Source organism: Dermacentor albipictus, unplaced genomic scaffold (genome assembly GCF_038994185.2).
Source record: "Dermacentor albipictus isolate Rhodes 1998 colony unplaced genomic scaffold, USDA_Dalb.pri_finalv2 scaffold_148, whole genome shotgun sequence".
Lineage (NCBI taxonomy): Eukaryota > Metazoa > Arthropoda > Arachnida > Ixodida > Ixodidae > Dermacentor > Dermacentor albipictus.
Genome location: NW_027225702.1, coordinates 1 through 17836, shown reverse-complemented (window position 1 = coordinate 17836; position 17836 = coordinate 1).

The window sequence follows — 17836 nt, the reverse complement described above, 5'->3', positions numbered from 1 at the left end:
CGCGTTCAAAACGCGGCACTGACTGTGCGCGGGGATCTCAGGAGCTACGCACGCGGCAGCAGCAGTACCGTCCCGCAAGACGGAGCCGTCGGTGAAGACGAGCACCCGGCCGGCCAGCTGCTCGCTGATGGCTGCAGCCGTCTCTTGTTGCAAGGCGCAGAGCGCTGTATTGCGCTTGCCTCGAACGCCAGGGATGGTCGTGCGGACGAGCAGACGACGCTCTCGATGCGGGGGCGGAGCAAGCCACGCACACGTGGCGCCACCCCGTACCAGGCTGGCGAACTGGGCGGCGCGGCGACCCATGCCGGAGCTCGGGAGAGAGTGCAGCCGGCCGATCAGCTGCTGGCCGTGCCGCGAGCGATGTAGGCGCTCCACGTGGTTGAGGGCGCGCCCCTCGGCACGGAGAGAGATGGGTGTCTCCCCCGCCTCGGCGAGAGTGGCGCCGCTCTGTGAAGATCGCGGGAGGCACAGGAACTGGCGGATGACGGCTCGGTGATCCGCGTCCATCACCTTCCATTGCGTTGGCTGCAGGTCCGCCAGCGGTAGAGCGTACAAGATCCGCGCTGAGGCCACGGAATTGTAGAGGCGTAGTGCGAGAGACGGCGAGCAGCCCTGGCCACGAGCGAGCAGGGATCGCGCAGCGCCCGCCACCTGCGCGGCACCTTTCCGCAGGGCAGCTACTGCAGCACACCAGTTCAGCCGTCGGTCGATGACAAGGCCAAGGTAGCGAACCCGCTTCTCCCACGGAAGTAGCACTCCATGGAGGGTGAAGCGCGGCGTGCGGTACTGCCCATCGTACTTTGGGTGCACGATGAGCGCCTTGGTCTTGGCTGCCGAGAGGGTGAGGCCGATGCCGCTGATGTAAGCATCGACCCCGTCCAGCGCGCGCTGCACACAAGCACGCACCGCATAGCCGACGCTGGTGGGGCCGATCGCGAACAACGCGATGTCGTCCGCGTACACTGCGACACGAACCTCGTGCGCCGGGAACTGGGGAATGTAGTCGGGGATGCGTGCCAGCGCGAGGTTGAACAGGAATGGGCTAAGCACGCTGCCCTGCGGCACTCCTGTCACAACCGCACGCGGCCGACTGAGCGCTCCTCCAACGCGCACCCGCATCGTCCGGCCGCCAAGGAAAGCTGCGATGTAGCCGCGCATTCGTCCGCACACTCCGAGCGCATCGAGAGCGTCCATGATGGTGGCGTGTGGCAGACGGTCGAAGGCGCTCTCGACGTCGAGGAGAACGAGGTAGCCTGCCTCGCCTCGACGCTTCGCTGTCTCCAGCGTGGCGATCACGTCGGCAAGGCAGTCTGCTGTGGCCCGGAGTCGTCGGAAGCCGCTCTGCTCCGCCGCAAAGGTGTCGAGCGCCGCCGTGATCCACTCGAGCCGCCGCAGCGCCATGGCCTCGAGCACCTTGCCAGCAGCGGAGGTGAGCGAGACGGGCCGGTACGAGGCAGGATTGCTGGCTGCCTTGCCAGCCTTGAGCAGCGGGACGACCACCGCCTCGTTCCACTCGACCGGGATGCTGCCGGTCCGCCAGACGTGGTTGTAGGCGTCGAGCAGCAGCAGGAGCTGGTCACCATCCAGGTTCCTAAGCATCTGATATGTGACGCCATCGGAACCTGGTGCTGAGCGGCGCTTCCTCGATGTGAGCACTGTGCGAAGCTCACCGATAGTAAAGTCAGCCTCGCACAGCGCCCTGATGTCCTCGAGGATCCCGGCCGATGGGAAGTATCGCTCCGGGGCATGCAGCTCGCGCCTTGGGTGCGGTTGCGGCTGCAGCACGTGCGGCGCCGGTGGACGGACGGTGGGCGGCGGGCAGAACGTCTCAGCGAGGAGCTCGGCCAGCTGACCGTTCGTGATGCCGCGCGCCACGGCGATGGAGAGGGCGGGGCAGCGTGGAAGGCGGGGCCGCAGGATCGCCCCCAGGATTCGCCACGGGCTCGATCGCACGCTCGCCCGTTCCAGCGACGAGCAGAGGCTGGACCAGCTGGCGTTGCGGCGCTGCTTCGCGTGGCGACGGCATACCGCGTCCAGCCGGTTGTACACAGTCCAATGTTCGCGCTGGCCCGAGCGCAGCGCTAGCCTCTCGGCTCTGCGACGCGCAGCGCGGAGGTTCAGCTGCTTGATGTCGGGAACGGGCGTCCCGGCCGGCACGACACAGCGAGTCGACGCGGCACGCGCGCACTGCGCGATGTGTTGGAAAAACCCGCTGCACTCCGAGACTGGCACTGTAGCACACAGTTCCCGGAATCGCGGCCAATTCACAACATTGTACGCACGCGTCGGCAGGTGGGCGGCACGGCGGGGCTCGAGGTGGATGGGGTAGTGGTCGGACCCTCGCATGTCGGGGCTGCGGCGCCAGATGTAATGGCAGCGTTCCGACACTAGCGAGAGATCCAACACACTTCCCTCGCAGCCACGACGGGCGAAAGTGATAACACCCGTGTTGGCTATCAGTAGACCCGCCTGCTGGATGGCGTCAAGTAGGTCCCGGCCACTGCTGTCGGTGTGGCTCGAACCCCACGCAGTGTTGTGCGAGTTGAAGTCACCGCACATCACGAGGTCGCCGCGCACACGCTGTGACAGCCGGACGACCATCTCCTTGTCCCAGCGGCCGCCGCAGCACGCGTAAACACTCGCGACGCACGTGTCGGTTGTTCCGATTCGCACGGTCACCGCCACGCACTCGACGCCCGTGCACGGCAAATCGTCCACACTCACCACGGCTTGAGGGAGCCCAGCGCGTACGTAAAGTGACGCGCGAGATCGCCCAGCCGGATGAGTGGAATCGGTACACGGAATGGCCGTGCATGACGCCTGTTCGCAGCCAGCAGCACTGTGGTAGCTGACGAAGCCAGGCAGATTGAGCTCTCCCGGGCGGACGTGGGTTTCTTGCAAAGCAAGCACGTCACATCCGTCCGAAAGAGCCCCATCCGCCAGCTCTGGATGTCGGCGGCGCATCGAACGAACATTCCATTGAACAATGCGCGGCCGTTGCCCCACTGGTGTACTAGCCATGCTGGATCAGGGCGTCATGCATTTCCAGTGCTGCCACACACATGTGGCGCGCTGGGGAGTCGGCAGGTACCGATTCCAAAAGTGCACGCAATGCCGACGCGAGCGTCGTTATGACGAGGTCACGTGCATCGGGTGTCGTCGTGCTGCGGGGTTGGGCGGAGCTGCTCTCGGCGGCTGGCTGCGGCGCTGTGTTGCCGGCCAGCACGTCACGGAATGATCGGCCCGGCTGAACCAACGGCGATGATCGTGGCTCGGGGGCGCGCTGTGCTGTGGTGGTGGTGGCCGGCTGCTGATTCCGCTCGGCAGGGGCATTGCTCCTCGCGAGAACCAGGGCTTGTTTGCGCGTGATGCGCGGAACGGTTCTCGCGAGTATGCTCGCCACCCGCCGCTCGAGCTGCCAGTTGGGGCAGCGTGGCTCTGTCGACTCGTGCGGGCCTCGGCAGTTGATGCATCGGGTCCGCTTTGAAGTACAGGCGGTCGTCGCGTGCGACCCCGCGCATTGGAGACAGCGCGGGTCGCGAGAACAGGTCGCTGTGGCGTGCCCGAAGAGGCCGCATCGACCGCACTGCAACGGCCGCGGCAGCTGCGGACGTACGCTGCGGCGCTGCTTGAAGAGGTGAACCTCTTCCGGCACGTCTCTGCCTGCGAAGCGTAGTGTTGCGACATCGCCGCTTCGGGTGACGGCGAGTACGGGCACCCGGCTCTCGATACCCTCAAGGATGGAAGGCCCATCGATCGCCGGGTCCACGTTGAAGAGCGTGCCCGTGCAAGAGTCGGCGATGAGTGCCTTCGCCTTGACGGGCACGTCGCAAATCACCCGGACGGCGAGCAGTGCAGACAGGTCCGTGCCAGGCAGCGCGTCGACTGCCACGACGTTCCGTCGCAGGTTCGGACGGACTCGATGCGTCCCCGAAACGCCGGCCAGGAATGCGGCAATTGCATCGCGTGATGCCGCAAGGAAATGTGCCTTCCTCGCGAGCGGTCTGTACAGAACGGTTTCCCGTCCTTCAGGGGCTGGTGCGATGTGTGGTACCGCAGCAGGAGAGCTTGAACGTGCGCCGGGATTAGCGACGGTAGTGATCGCCACCGACCGCACGGTGCGGCGCTTGCGCCGGCTGTTTTTTTTCCTACCCGGCTGCTTCGCGCCGGGGAGGAGAGGGTCCGCGGGTGGAGGCGGGGCATCGCCTTGCGTGTGCGCCGTGACGTGGCAGGGCGGCGCATGCGCCGTGGGGTCGCTCACGGGAGCGTCGCTCTCCGCCGCGTGCGTGTTCGCCTCTGCCTCGGCGGGGGCGCCTTCCGGTTCCGGGGGCTCGTGCGGCGTACGATTAGGCACGGCTTCCTCAGTTGGTTCAGCAGTAGCGGGGGCGCCGACCCTTTCTTCTTGGGCGCTGGGCGACGGGGAACGGCTGCTCGCCGAGTCCGTGGCCAGTGTCAGCTGGCTGTCCTCGCTGCTGCTCTCGCTGGTTGACGAGTAGGAGCAGGAAGGCGGGCAGCTGCTAGAGCGGCGCGAGCTGGCGGTGTCGTCGTCGCTCTCGCTGCCGGTGTTGTCTCCGCCGTCGTCGTCGTTGTGCGGGGCAGCACGGCCGCGTCGACGACGCTGTGTTGCGACTGGGGCAGTGTCCCTGCAGGTTCCCGAGCGTAGGAACCTCGGGGATGGGGCTGCAGCCTCGACAGGCTGCTCCTCGTTCTCGGCGGTGGCGCAAAACTGCCGTCTCGCTTCCGCAAGAAGCAGTTTGAGCGCCGGCGAGTGCGCTGAGGTGGGGCCGCGTGGCCCCTGCACTGGGTTGTCGGAGACGGACATCCTCAGTGCAGTGGAAAGAAGCCCTGGACGAAGGTACCTCCGACTGCGTGTGCACCCTTGGGAGCCCTAAAAAGGGCTACGCTCGAAAGCGCGGTCGTAGGTGCAGCACACGGGCGGCATGGAGGTTGGTTGGTGAGTTCGATCGGAGACGTTCGAACAGGTCCGAGGCGCAGAAGGAACTCCGCGACCGGTCGCGTGCGCCGCGCTTTTATGGCGGGAGGGTGGTGTTGACGGGACCTCGCATTGCCGCGCTCGCCATTGGTCCGCGCGGCTTCTCTCCCTCTCCCTCGTGCTCGCTCGCGCTTTCCTTTGGGACCGGCGGCGGCGAGAGCGGCGAAGGCGCTACGAGCACGGCTCAAATCGCTCACCGATCGCGACTGTGCAAGTCGTTGTTTCGTCCTCAGTCTCAGCAACAGCACCAGCATGTCCGGACGCGGCAAAGGCGGCAAGGCGAAGGGCAAGAGCAAGACGCGTTCCAGCCGCGCGGGTCTCCAGTTCCCCGTGGGCCGTATCCACCGTCTCCTGCGCAAGGGAAACTACGCCGAGCGCGTCGGAGCGGGCGCTCCCGTCTACCTCGCGGCCGTCCTCGAGTACCTGGCTGCCGAAGTGCTCGAGCTCGCTGGCAACGCGGCTCGTGACAACAAGAAGACCAGGATCATCCCCCGCCACCTGCAGCTCGCCATCCGCAACGACGAGGAGCTGAACAAGCTGCTCTCCGGCGTGACGATCGCGCAGGGCGGCGTCTTGCCCAACATCCAAGCTGTGCTTCTCCCAAAGAAGACCGAGAAGAAGGCGTAAGCGAGCTCCCAGCCGCCGGACTACAGTCGCGCTCGTCGCACAACCCAACGGTCCTTGTCAGGACCACCGAAATGCGTGTGACGGCAGGGTTTTGCTTGGCAGTCCCGTTCTCTGCGCCCGTTTCCCTCTGTTTGAATTATCGCAACCGTGCCCACTCTTGAACTGACGCTGCTGCTGCTGCTAGCTAGCTGGCATGTCAGTGCACGAATGTAGATAGAAAGCGAGCTTCAGGGTGTCCGGGGGCGCACAGGCACGAGCCTCACTGCAATTCGCGTAGTGGACTGTGATATGGGCCCTTAAAAACAAACAACAAATGGGCCATATCCGCAACCAGCATGCACTTACTTATGAGCCAGGCAGGTATGCATGAGGAACGTGAACAAACGCACGCATGGCATTCCAATACACGAAAGCTTGCACGCAACATCGGCCGCGTTAATTTCGTTTTGGGGCGCGGCTTCTTCGCATGAATGCGCGAACCGTTTCGCAACGAACGCGCATTTTGTTTCTTTTTTTTATTTTCCTCTCTCTTCTTGTTCGTGCTCGAGCGCGCGCAATACTTACCATATGCATACCAAACGAGGCAACACCTCGCACCGGCAGCCCACCACAGACACACACGCACAAATATTAATAATAAAAAAACAACAACAGAACAGACAGACCGAGAGGGTACGGTTGGAGTACGTGGTCTCGCGTGCTCCCGTGGCCGAAGCAAACATGTAGGTGGTCCTGAGAAGGACCGTTTTGTGTTGCTTGCCTGACCGACCGAGGCTGCGGCGCAGACAGCGGCCGAACTTAGGCGCGCTCGCCACGGATGCGCCGGGCCAGCTGGATGTCCTTCGGCATGATGGTAACGCGCTTGGCGTGGATGGCGCACAGGTTGGTGTCCTCGAAGAGACCGACCAGGTAGGCCTCGCTGGCCTCCTGAAGGGCCATCACAGCCGAACTCTGGAATCGGAGGTCGGTCTTGAAATCCTGAGCGATTTCCCTCACCAAGCGCTGGAACGGCAGCTTGCGGATGAGAAGTTCGGTCGACTTCTGGTAGCGGCGAATTTCACGAAGGGCCACGGTCCCAGGCCTGTAGCGATGCGGTTTCTTAACCCCTCCTGTGGCAGGTGCACTCTTGCGAGCAGCCTTGGTAGCAAGCTGCTTACGCGGAGCCTTCCCACCGGTGCTCTTACGGGCGGTTTGCTTGGTCCTGGCCATGGCGAACGGAGCGAGCGTCCGAAGTCGTCGACTGCCGGAGTGAAAATGACCCCTGCGCCGCGCGCGTCGTGCTTCGCCGCACTACTCTTCTCCTCTCCAAGTCACCCGCCGATTGGCCAGCGCCAGCGCAGCCGTCTCGGGCGGTGCGCACGCCGCCGCCGTTCGCCAGGATGCTGGAGGAGGCACGTTTTCGCGCGGCCGCCCTGTTCGCGGCTAAGGAAAGCACATTCGCAGGCGGTTTAATTGAGTTTAAACACGACAGCATGCCGCGCTGTTCTCTTCCGTTTCAGCCAACACCACAATCTCGCTTATACCGCCGCGCGTCGCGAATTGCCAGTGCCGAGTGTGAGACCACACCACTGATCTCGACAGTGGTTAGCGCTCCACGCCCAACGCCATCGGAGCTGTTATCGCGATCTCCGCGCGACGGAGATGGGTGGCAGGTTTAGGGTACATTACTGCTTGTCCACTGCCTTGATTTGATCATGCTGATGCTCGTTTCACGAACTACAAGTGCGCGCCACGGTGCCTTCTCGAGGGGCAACAACGTCGTGTTTTGGCCGCACTCGGAGGCAAACCGTCTCGCATGTGCAGACATGCCAGTACCGCACTTTGCCGTCCACGCATAGAAGAACGCATGCGCCTCGCAAGATTAACGACAAACTCACGTACGGACTACCAGCACCACTTGAGAGTTGCAGGGAAAACGATGTACTTCCGCTCTAAGAGCGAATTTGGAATACAATATTGACAGGTGTTGAACGCGCGTTAGGAGACATGGGCAACTAATTGGGGCCTCAAAACTATGGACAGGCAAGCGGTACTTCCGTGTGTATGAAGGGTCCTTAAACAATATGTCAAGGTAGCATCAACCAACGCTTCGCAGGCGCGATCCCAAGCGCGGCTTCCCCGTGCCACGCATTCGGCACACAGTTTTCGCACTTGCAAGGGACACCCATGTTTTGACAAACACTCATGAAACGCAACACTTTGCTCTATACAGTGCCTACATTTCGTCAGCTAGCTTTTTCGATTTCATTCACGCACGCAACTTCGCCACAGGATCGACGGCGTTGTTGTCATCTTATAGCGAAGCTCCAGCTCGGCAGCCGCCGGGAGAAATGTATTTCCTCGCCAACTAATGCACCGAATTTGGTGCGCCTAATTGCGTGTAAACGAAGATGTTCAAAGGCCGCGCCTGCAACAGTGCAATTTTCAACTGATGCCGAGCTCTGCCTCTTTCTTAATATTCTTTTTTTTTTATTTTCTCAGTGAGTGTGGAAAACTGTGAAATGGAAGAGAGAAAAAACAGTTCCACTGTGCGCTTGAAGGCTCCGTCACACAGCGATGGAACTGGATTTGGAAATTCTGTTAATTGCACAAGGCGATATGTATAAAGGGAACACAATTTACACGCCTCGATGAGATATACCAGTCATGTGTGAGTATGGCTTTTACAATACCTTCGTAGACGTTACAGGCGTTTTCGGTGGGATAAAAATTTTTAGACAAAACTTCCGTGAGTAGTTGTGTGCAGCTCACACGATCGCGGTACCGCTTTGTATTGTTGAGATATGAAACTTTGTACCTCTTAACCTGCCAGTACTCGAGCATTATGGAAGGAAAAAAAAAAAGAAAAAAGGAACGTCACAGCACCACCAGACATTTCTTTCTCACATGCAACAAGAACCTTGTTTACATGGCTGCAGTAGTTCTCTCATGACAACCCGTTGTTGTCATGAGAGGCGTACACATCACTGTGTACGCCTTGCTTGGTCCTCGGCTATGCCCTTTGCACGCACATGCCAGTGACTTCGCAGTAGTAATCCAAACATAGACAAGCGAAAAGAAATAAACCAATGGTGCCACGCTTCTTCAAAGCAAGGGGCCCGTACATTTTCTCTGACTGTTCCTTCCCCATTTGTTGACTTGTTTGGCCATCACCTCACGTTGCTATTTCCCGGCGGCTTCGTGGGACAAATGTAAAATAATAGGCGCGAGCTTGGCTTTCATTAAGCGCAACACGAATGCGAAATCCGTGCAATGACGACGGCCGGCGTGTGTCAGTTTCTCTTACCTTCGCGTGCCAATACATGTGCCACGAGTGAGGGAGCCGGTTCGAATTCGGAATCTTTCTGTACAGCAGCTTGCACATACACGAAATTCCAGGGATGCAGCGGCAAGAGGTAGTCTTGTGCACTTTGGCGCGTCCATGCCATTACGCAACCGCCTTACAGCGCGTAATACGCCGGACATAAGCTGCCACAAGGACAAATGTTCGTATGTAGGACAGGCGGCTCCCTCTGGCGGCGAAGAGTTCGACAAATACGTGATGCACCGCTCAAATCGCCCATCCCTCTCTCTCTTTTTCCCCAGCTCGCGCGGCGTGTGGCATGCACGGATACGTCGCTCGAAAAAGTTTTGTTTTCTTTAAATACAGCGCATGTCCAGCGCCCGCTTCCTGACCGATCTAAGTATATGGCGCGAACAAGGGTCGCCCAGCATCACCTACACGCACGCATGACGAAAGAGCCAGTCGTATAGAAATAACGAGAGAAAGTGAGTCTGCACTGTGCAAGCATATTTCTGTCTCAGTAAGCACACTTCGCCGCTCTGCTCCTCTATTTTATTTTCCGCTTGTTCTGGTCAACTAAGGAGTGCATTGGCTTGCAAGAAGAGCCACGTAGGCATCGAACCAACTGCTTATCACCTATAGCGCGCTAATAAGAAATCCCACTGTGACCCTGTACACAAGTATCACAAACAACAGCATCAATGAAAACAGCACGCGCCTCGGTGTCCACCGCGCGCACCCTCGTCCGTTTGAATACAACGCAGTGAGCTCGGTTCTAGCGAAAGTTAACTAGCTAATCTCACCTTAGCATTCATTTGCGTCGCTCAAAAGAGTTACACAATTGTGAATCGCACGGTGGTGGCTTGCAACAACCGCAGGCTAGACGAGGGACACGACGGGCGCTCAGCTCGTAGGGCAAGAGGACTGGCTCGTTATTCTTTCTCCGACGCACACACGCAAACCAACGAAGCCATGCGAATTGAGCTAAGACACAGTAGGCTCAATCATTTAACGCTTGCACTGGAAAGAACAAATAAACGCTGCCTGTAGAAAACTCGCTTTCAGCTGTTACACACTGGCCCGTGCCCGGCAATATTTTCCTCGTGCTTTGCTTTGTTGCGTACCCACATGAGCTATCTTTGTCAAATATAAAACTTACCTAACTGAAATGCGCCCGCTGCCGCGCGGCTCGTACTCTTCTCCAAGGGAGTAGAGGAAGCGAGCCACTTCAAAGCGACAAAATGCGCATCGACGAGCTTATGATTACCTCTTGCTTTTAATCATCATTCCACTCTGGTTGCCTCTACCAGGGTCCAACCAAAGGCGACAACTGAGCTGCACGAACGACCGCCACGTCGCAACTCGGACAGACTGACGGCGACTGAAATGGGAGCAACACAGCACACAGTGGCGAGCGCAAATGCAATCGAGCAAAGCTCGCCTTGCGAGGGCGAAAAGCAATGCTACCACGCCTTGCAAATACATGCGGTTGCGCTCGCTCACCTGACCCAAGTTCACCGCGCGTCTCGTGCGGCCGAATGCGAGATAATGGCATGCAAAAGAGGGCTAACGGAGCAGGAGATCGCAAATCCTGCGCGTCACTGCCGAAGCACCAGGTGGGTAGCCCTGAAGAGGGCTGTTGGGTTCTTCAGAGGAGCTGATGCGCTGCTTGCAGACGACGGCGCGCACGCGTGCTGCTTAGCCTCCGAAACCGTAGAGGGTGCGGCCCTGACGCTTGAGGGCATACACCACGTCCATGGCGGTCACGGTCTTGCGCTTGGCGTGCTCAGTGTAGGTGACGGCGTCCCGGATCACGTTCTCGAGGAACACCTTGAGCACACCGCGTGTCTCCTCGTAGATCAGGCCAGAGATACGCTTGACACCACCACGGCGAGCGAGGCGACGGATGGCAGGCTTGGTGATGCCTTGGATGTTGTCACGCAACACCTTACGATGACGCTTCGCGCCACCCTTGCCGAGCCCCTTGCCGCCCTTGCCACGTCCAGACATCTCGGCTGTTGCTGCTGCTTCGAAGCGAGTCAGGAGAGCGAATGCCGAGTCCCTGCGCCGCGACCGAGCGAGGAAGCCGCGCCGCAAAAAAGAGGGCGAGGAGGCGAAACGCGCGCCGATTGGCTCACGGGCAGCGCGGCCTCTCTTCGCGAGTGAGTCGCGGGTGGCTGCACTGAGCCCTTCTTAGGCCACGCACTGAGTTCGAGACAAGTGGCTTCGTAACACAATCGCGGAGCTTACTTTTTTTTTTTTTTTTCTCATGTTGTTTCTCTTTGGCACCTCTGACTGCTGATGTTCAACCCGCCTCACTTCTTCTTTTGCTCGACGCGCCAAGAGAAAAAAAATAAATAAATAAATGAACGTGTCAACAACGTTATTGTCCTATGCTGCACGCACTCACTGCTCGTGTCGCGCCCCAGGAACAAGTTTATTGTGTTCTCGTAATTATGATTACTCGTTCTGTTCACCGGTAGCTCGGATACGCTTGCAAGTGCACTCTGGTCATTGCCGCAAAGCACACCGTGCGCACAACTTCAAACTCAGCCACGCCAACATCGTTCCCTTGATCACTAGTCGCAAAACAGGGCGCGTTCATGCTCTCTTCGCCTCAGGAGGCGTTTCAAATTTCGCACGCCGGCACCGCTCACTGGTGCCTACACGACGTCAAATTTCGTCGCGATAGCTTACGTAGCCTCGCAGATAACGTCACCGAAACCAGCGTAAGACGCGCGCGCGAGCCCAATTCAGCATTCTAGGGGACGGAAGAGAGAGAGGGCATTGTTGACGGCGCTCCGACCTCCTCCCTCTCCCGTCGCCCCGTACGAAGGCAGCTATACGCAGGGCGCGCGCGAAACCGCTAGCTATGTAAGTGTGCGGAGAGCTTACATTTGTAATAATTCACTTTTATACTCTGTTTCTTCACTACCCTTTCTTATCCCTTTCCCCTCACCCGTACAGCGCCGTGAAGGTGCCCTCGCACGAGAGGCAGTAACAGCGCTGTACTTATCTCTTCCTTTTCCCCCTTTTAAAGCCACTCACACATACATTTGTAATAACAGTGTAAAATATCCCTTACGCACTGCTGCTTCGTGAACGTGCTAACCCATTTCCGCTCGCCAGCCACTGCTACAGCGATGCGGCACTGGCATGGCGCGGCTCTGAATTTCAGTCCGGAGCACTGCTGCCTACGTGCGGGCGGCCGCCGAGAGGGCATTCTAGCAGCCATGAAGGCACACCTCAGGACCCGCTTTTAAAAGCGCGTCGAAACAAGAGAAGACATAAAGCGTGAAAAAAACAAAAGAGGGATGAGGGCTGCCTGCTTTTAAAAGTTACGCTACACCAGAATTAAGTAAATGTGCAGCAACGACCGCCTCATCGTCCTAGGTGTGTGAAACACGCGCCGTGGTAATTAGTGCAGGCGAACGTGGCCGCTCGCGCAGAGTCGCCTCACGCGCCCCATCCCATACTTGCTTTGTGCGTGTTGTTGTGCTGAGCCATGGCTTCCTGTGCGGCTCTGCTACAAAAGTTGTAGCACACGCGCTGTCCGACAGCGCGCGCCGCGTGTTTGTAAACAAGAAGTAGTAGTAAGTGACGTTGAACTGGTAAAAGAAGAGAAGAGTGCAGTACCGCAACAGTCTCTCGCTTAGGAGGTCACCTCAACAGTACTGCACGGGGGAGGGTAAGCGAATAAAGGAGTGAAGAGAAACAAATACGGGAGAGGACGAGCGTAAGGCCGTGAAGAAAAGAAGCGTGAAACGGCGCCGATGGCCGCGTGGTAAGGTTCGACGACTCAAAGAAATCAATGAGAGCTGGGAAGGCTCTTTTGAGTAAACCCGCAAGACCCCTAGGAACAGAAAGTCCTCGGGACGGGCTATGGGGAGTCCTGGGCGTCGATTAGGATTCACGAGCTGAGATATATGCGGCGCAGTCGAGAAGTACGTGTGCGAGAGTTTCATCAACGCCAGCAGTGCAGTTCTGGCAAACGGAACTGAATGGCGAGACATCCGCTGCGCTGTGTTGAAGCAGCCAATGCGGAGTAAAATGGCCCTATCGGCGCGTGAGAGTCCCTTTTTGTGTGTGTGTTGTTGTGCTGAGCGCATGGCGTTCTGTGCGTTTCTGCTACAAATCTTTCAGCGCACGCGCTGTCACAACGAGAACGCAAACAGCGCGCGCCTGGCGTTTGCAAACGAGGAAGCGTCAAACAGAGGGAACGGACGGAATTGTCGAGATTCTCGCTACATCCCAATGCCAATGCAGACACCTTGGGTGGCTCTGAGAAGAGCCGTTGGGTGTTGGCTGCGCGGACGAGCGCTCGGTCGCCTACTTGGAGCTGGTGTACTTGGTGACGGCTTTGGTGCCCTCGGACACGGCGTGTTTGGCCAGCTCACCGGGCAACAGCAGACGCACGGCCGTCTGGATCTCCCGGCTCGTGATGGTCGAGCGCTTGTTGTAGTGAGCCAGACGGGACGACTCCGCGGCGATACGCTCGAAGATGTCGTTCACGAAGCTGTTCATGATAGACATGGCCTTGCTGGAGACTCCAGTGTCCGGGTGCACCTGCTTCAGCACCTTGTAGATATAGATGGAGAAGCTCTCCTTCCTGCGGCGCTTCTTCTTCTTCTTGTCGGTGGCGCGCACGTTCTTCTGCGCCTTGCCGGCCTTCTTCACGGCCTTACCGCTGGGCTGGGGAGGCATCGCGGCAGTGTCAGTAGCCGAACAAACGAGATCGGAATACGCGCGACCGGTCGCGTGCGCCGCGCTTTTATGGCGGGAGGGTGGTGTTGACGGGACCTCGCATTGCCGCGCTCGCCATTGGTCCGCGCGGCTTCTCTCCCTCTCCCTCGTGCTCGCTCGCGCTTTCCTTTGGGACCGGCGGCGGCGAGAGCGGCGAAGGCGCTACGAGCACGGCTCAAATCGCTCACCGATCGCGACTGTGCAAGTCGTTGTTTCGTCCTCAGTCTCAGCAACAGCACCAGCATGTCCGGACGCGGCAAAGGCGGCAAGGCGAAGGGCAAGAGCAAGACGCGTTCCAGCCGCGCGGGTCTCCAGTTCCCCGTGGGCCGTATCCACCGTCTCCTGCGCAAGGGAAACTACGCCGAGCGCGTCGAGAGCGGGCGCTCCCGTCTACCTCGCGGCCGTCCTCGAGTACCTGGCTGCCGAAGTGCTCGAGCTCGCTGGCAACGCGGCTCGTGACAACAAGAAGACCAGGATCATCCCCCGCCACCTGCAGCTCGCCATCCGCAACGACGAGGAGCTGAACAAGCTGCTCTCCGGCGTGACGATCGCGCAGGGCGGCGTCTTGCCCAACATCCAAGCTGTGCTTCTCCCAAAGAAGACCGAGAAGAAGGCGTAAGCGAGCTCCCAGCCGCCGGACTACAGTCGCGCTCGTCGCACAACCCAACGGTCCTTGTCAGGACCACCGAAATGCGTGTGACGGCAGGGTTTTGCTTGGCAATCCCGTTCTCTGCGCCGTTTCCCTCTGTTTGAATTATCGCAACCGTGCCCACTCTTGAACTGACGCTGCTGCTGCTGCTAGCTAGCTGGCATGTCAGTGCACGAATGTAGATAGAAAGCGAGCTTCAGGGTGTCCGGGGGCGCACAGGCACGAGCCTCACTGCAATTCGCGTAGTGGACTGTGATATGGGCCCTTAAAAACAAACAACAAATGGGCCATATCCGCAACCAGCATGCACTTACTTATGAGCCAGGCAGGTATGCATGAGGAACGTGAACAAACGCACGCATGGCATTCCAATACACGAAAGCTTGCACGCAACATCGGCCGCGTTAATTTCGTTTTGGGGCGCGGCTTCTTCGCATGAATGCGCGAACCGTTTCGCAACGAACGCGCATTTTGTTTCTTTTTTTATTTTCCTCTCTCTTCTTGTTCGTGCTCGAGCGCGCGCAATACTTACCATATGCATACCAAACGAGGCAACACCTCGCACCGGCAGCCCACCACAGACACACACGCACAAATATTAATAATAAAAAAACAACAACAGAACAGACAGACCGAGAGGGTACGGTTGGAGTACGTGGTCTCGCGTGCTCCCGTGGCCGAAGCAAACATGTAGGTGGTCCTGAGAAGGACCGTTTTGTGTTGCTTGCCTGACCGACCGAGGCTGCGGCGCAGACAGCGGCCGAACTTAGGCGCGCTCGCCACGGATGCGCCGGGCCAGCTGGATGTCCTTCGGCATGATGGTAACGCGCTTGGCGTGGATGGCGCACAGGTTGGTGTCCTCGAAGAGACCGACCAGGTAGGCCTCGCTGGCCTCCTGAAGGGCCATCACAGCCGAACTCTGGAATCGGAGGTCGGTCTTGAAATCCTGAGCGATTTCCCTCACCAAGCGCTGGAACGGCAGCTTGCGGATGAGAAGTTCGGTCGACTTCTGGTAGCGGCGAATTTCACGAAGGGCCACGGTCCCAGGCCTGTAGCGATGCGGTTTCTTAACCCCTCCTGTGGCAGGTGCACTCTTGCGAGCAGCCTTGGTAGCAAGCTGCTTACGCGGAGCCTTCCCACCGGTGCTCTTACGGGCGGTTTGCTTGGTCCTGGCCATGGCGAACGGAGCGAGCGTCCGAAGTCGTCGACTGCCGGAGTGAAAATGACCCTGCGCCGCGCGCGTCGTGCTTCGCCGCACTACTCTTCTCCTCTCCAAGTCACCCGCCGATTGGCCAGCGCCAGCGCAGCCGTCTCGGCGGTGCGCACGCCGCCGCCGTTCGCCAGGATGCTGGAGGAGGCACGTTTTCGCGCGGCCGCCCTGTTCGCGGCTAAGGAAAGCACATTCGCAGGCGGTTTAATTGAGTTTAAACACGACAGCATGCCGCGCTGTTCTCTTCCGTTTCAGCCAACACCACAATCTCGCTTATACCGCCGCGCGTCGCGAATTGCCAGTGCCGAGTGTGAGACCACACCACTGATCTCGACAGTGGTTAGCGCTCCACGCCCAACGCCATCGGAGCTGTTATCGCGATCTCCGCGCGACGGAGATGGGTGGCAGGTTTAGGGTACATTACTGCTTGTCCACTGCCTTGATTTGATCATGCTGATGCTCGTTTCACGAACTACAAGTGCGCGCCACGGTGCCTTCTCGAGGGGCAACAACGTCGTGTTTTGGCCGCACTCGGAGGCAAACCGTCTCGCATGTGCAGACATGCCAGTACCGCACTTTGCCGTCCACGCATAGAAGAACGCATGCGCCTCGCAAGATTAACGACAAACTCACGTACGGACTACCAGCACCACTTGAGAGTTGCAGGGAAAACGATGTACTTCCGCTCTAAGAGCGAATTTGGAATACAATATTGACAGGTGTTGAACGCGCGTTAGGAGACATGGGCAACTAATTGGGGCCTCAAAACTATGGACAGGCAAGCGGTACTTCCGTGTGTATGAAGGGTCCTTAAACAATATGTCAAGGTAGCATCAACAACGCTTCGCAGGCGCGATCCCAAGCGCGGCTTCCCCGTGCCACGCATTCGGCACACAGTTTTCGCACTTGCAAGGGACACCCATGTTTTGACAAACACTCATGAAACGCAACACTTTGCTCTATACAGTGCCTACATTTCGTCAGCTAGCTTTTCGATTTCATTCACGCACGCAACTTCGCCACAGGATCGACGGCGTTGTTGTCATCTTATAGCGAAGCTCCAGCTCGGCAGCCGCCGGGAGAAATGTATTTCCTCGCCAACTAATGCACCGAATTTGGTGCGCCTAATTGCGTGTAACGAAGATGTTCAAAGGCCGCGCCTGCAACAGTGCAATTTTCAACTGATGCCGAGCTCTGCCTCTTTCTTAATATTCTTTTTTTTTATTTTCCCAGTGAGTGTGGAAAACTGTGAAATGAAGAGAGAAAAAACAGTTCCACTGTGCGCTTGAAGGCTCCGTCACACAGCGATGGAACTGGATTTGGAAATTCTGTTAATTGCACATTAATTGCACAAGGCGATATGTATAAAGGGAACACAATTTACACGCCTCGATGAGATATACCAGTCATGTGTGAGTATGGCTTTTACAATACCTTCGTAGACGTTACAGGCGTTTTCGGTGGGATAAAAATTTTTAGACAAAACTTCCGTGAGTAGTTGTGTGCAGCTCACACGATCGCGGTACCGCTTTGTATTGTTGAGATATGAAACTTTGTACCTCTTAACCTGCCAGTACTCGAGCATTATGGAAGGAAAAAAAAAAAGAAAAAAGGAACGTCACAGCACCACCAGACATTTCTTTCTCACATGCAACAAGAACCTTGTTTACATGGCTGCAGTAGTTCTCTCATGACAACCCGTTGTTGTCATGAGAGGCGTACACATCACTGTGTACGCCTTGCTTGGTCCTCGGCTATGCCCTTTGCACGCACATGCCAGTGACTTCGCAGTAGTAATCCAAACATAGACAAGCGAAAAGAAATAAACCAATGGTGCCACGCTTCTTCAAAGCAAGGGGCCCGTACATTTTCTCTGACTGTTCCTTCCCCATTTGTTGACTTGTTTGGCCATCACCTCACGTTGCTATTTCCCGGCGGCTTCGTGGGACAAATGTAAAATAATAGGCGCGAGCTTGGCTTTCATTAAGCGCAACACGAATGCGAAATCCGTGCAATGACGACGGCCGGCGTGTGTCAGTTTCTCTTACCTTCGCGTGCCAATACATGTGCCACGAGTGAGGGAGCCGGTTCGAATTCGGAATCTTTCTGTACAGCAGCTTGCACATACACGAAATTCCAGGGATGCAGCGGCAAGAGGTAGTCTTGTGCACTTTGGCGCGTCCATGCCATTACGCAACCGCCTTACAGCGCGTAATACGCCGGACATAAGCTGCCACAAGGACAAATGTTCGTATGTAGGACAGGCGGCTCCCTCTGGCGGCGAAGAGTTCGACAAATACGTGATGCACCGCTCAAATCGCCCATCCCTCT